The sequence below is a fragment of the Grammomys surdaster genome, unplaced genomic scaffold (assembly GCF_004785775.1).
Source record: "Grammomys surdaster isolate TR1022 unplaced genomic scaffold, NIH_TR_1.0 116961, whole genome shotgun sequence".
In the NCBI taxonomy this organism is placed as follows: Eukaryota; Metazoa; Chordata; class Mammalia; order Rodentia; family Muridae; genus Grammomys; species Grammomys surdaster.
The window spans coordinates 1,293-3,818 of NW_021613982.1; the positions used below are offsets into that span (position 1 = coordinate 1,293).

A 2,526-nucleotide genomic window follows, 5' to 3' on the forward strand; every position below is an offset into this window, starting at 1 on the left:
ATAAGTGCTGTCTGAGCATAGACTAGCTGGTTCTTTTAGATATGTTAAAACCAGGAAGATGGAATACAGTTCTTTAAACCGGGGAGACTCATCTGTGAGGGGGAAAAATGTGACTCAGAGCCAGTGTCTCTTTAGTATACTGTGTAGAGAGCATCCTGTGGCTCTCCATCTGTAAAAGCTGTGGGCCTTGGGATAGCAGACCAAGAGGACAGTGGAGGAGGAAGTCACCTAAAGACTGGTGGGGCTGCAGGAATTTATCTTTGGGGTAATGGTTGTCTGTCTGTCCTGGGAAGCCAATGAGGCTATTAGAAAAGAAGTGTGGTTTCTCAGGAGCCATTGGATGTCTGAGATGCGGAAGGGAAAACAATTACACCAGGTTCTTTTTTTTTTTTTTTTGACAGATGAGTCTTTTAATAGAAAAACAAAACAACACCCCCCCCTCAAAAAAAATCAAAAGCCACATGTGCAACGGTAGCAACACACATTTCTTCACTCCAGCCAGCTCTGAGTTTCAATTCTTCGCCTTGGGAGGGGGCCTGTACACACCTACGACCACAGCGTGGTCTCGCTCATAAGGCTCCAGTGTCAGCTGCTCCTGGGGCTTCATGTTCTCGTGCTGCATCTTCTTCACTTCGGATGCAAACACAGCTTCTGCTGATGAGGCTGTGGAGTCAATGCAGTTGGCCTTAATGGAAATCACAAAGTGTCCTCCATTCCGCAGGAAGGTGTGGGCATTCAGGGCCACAAATCCTGGTTTGGTCTGGCTGGGCCACATCGGCAAAGATGACATCCACCATTGCAATAAGCATGCGGTATTTGTGTGGGTGCCGAGCGTCTTCAATTACAGGAATGATGTTGGTCCTCTTCTTGGCTAAGTTGATGAGGTCACGTCCAGAGAGGTGGGAGAACTCAACTGCGTAGACCAGACCATCCGGGCCGACAATATCAGAGACGTGGGAGACGGTGGTGCCTGAGACTGCCCCAGGTAGAGGCTCCCGGCTTGATGTGGATCTGGTCTACACTGGCCAGGATTGCTGCTGCGAGCTTGGAGTGGAAGGGGTTCCAGGCTCGGTACTCAATTTTGTCATCTCCTTCTGAAATAGAGACTCTCTTTTCTCCGTACACAGATTCTCCAGGGACCAGGTTCTTTGTGACAAGGGCATCCTCCTTTCCGAGACAGATAAAGACACCTTCGTGTCAATGTGGCTCCACCATCACATTCTTCCCTGACTGGTTTCATCTCTTGCCTCCCCGGCCACCACCTCAACCCCGGCCGCCCCCAGACTGGAAGCCTCCACCTCGGCCACCTCCACCTCCTCGTCCCCTGAAGCCACCACCTCCTCCACCTCGACCTCAACCTCCACTGCCAAAGCTTCCTCGTCCTCCTCGGCCTCCTCCTCTACCTCCTCTGTCACCAAAGCCACCTCTGCCACCATAGCCGCCCTCACGGGGGCTGAAACCTGGCTTCATCCCTGCGTTCTGGTGGCGCAACTCCGGCAACCTGCTGCGTCCCTGGCTCCAAGAGTCTCAGGCTTTCGCCCAGCATGATCTTTAACATTTGGACCGTTTCCATTTTGCAAGAGGTATTCAACAGAAGGTATATCACCCTTAATAGAAGCAAAACCATAATTATTTTAAAACATCTCCTGAAACTGTTTCTATGTCCACCTTAATTCTGCCTTATCTCTCAGCAATCAAAGGAATACACTCTGGATGAAATGAGAAAATACGGGTGAAAACATTTACAATGAATCCCAGACTTGTTTCCTGGGGGAGGAAGTTTTTAAAGAAATAACAATGGACACTGTATCACTTCTTCTAGCTGTTCTGAGAAGCTGTATATAATCATAGGTAAGTTGATCATGAAGAGGGAAGTGGAAGTTGCTGAAAGTTAAATATCAGTTCAGAGCTCAACTTTGTAAAATTTAAGATTTACTGTAATTATATTTTGAAATGTGGCTGCCTATGTCAATTTATATATTTTCTGTTGGCTTAAAGCAAATATTCATTGTCTCCACAGTTCTCATTCTGGATTTGACAGGCCATTTAGTGCACTTTTGAAAAAATATTCTTTAATTGTAAGTAATCTCTTGATATCTGACATTTGACATTTGTATAAATTAATGAAAATCATCAAATCTGATTCTCCATTTGAGAATCAGAATAAAAGTTTTACAAATGTGTTAGAATAATTAAATGAAATAAAATATACAAGCCTTTGATCCCTGAAATGAATAATACCCTTAATAAATCATCACTACTATGAATATATGCCGGGAGCTGTACCCGGCTTGGTGGGAGGAGAAGGTGATCTTCTTTCTTCTCTTCAGGTCGGTTCTTCTTGAGGCAGCCGAGGGGATGGGAAGAGCGTCGGCAGTGGGTAAGACCTAGGGTTAGGCTACTGTAGCTGGCCTGCCCTCTGGTATCCTCTGTCTAGAAACTGCAGTTTCTGGCACTTAACACCTCAGCCGAGGGACAGCAGAGAATTAGGCAAATATTCTTAGTACTCTCTCTGTAGGCACTGCC

At 46.4% G+C, this 2,526-nt stretch overlaps 1 pseudogene; it reads right to left on the minus strand.

Annotated features, from left to right (window-relative positions):
- Positions 1–409: 409 nt before the first annotated feature.
- Positions 410–1,470, minus strand: LOC114635739 (annotated as a pseudogene).
- Between the last annotated feature and the right edge of the window lie 1,056 nt (positions 1,471–2,526).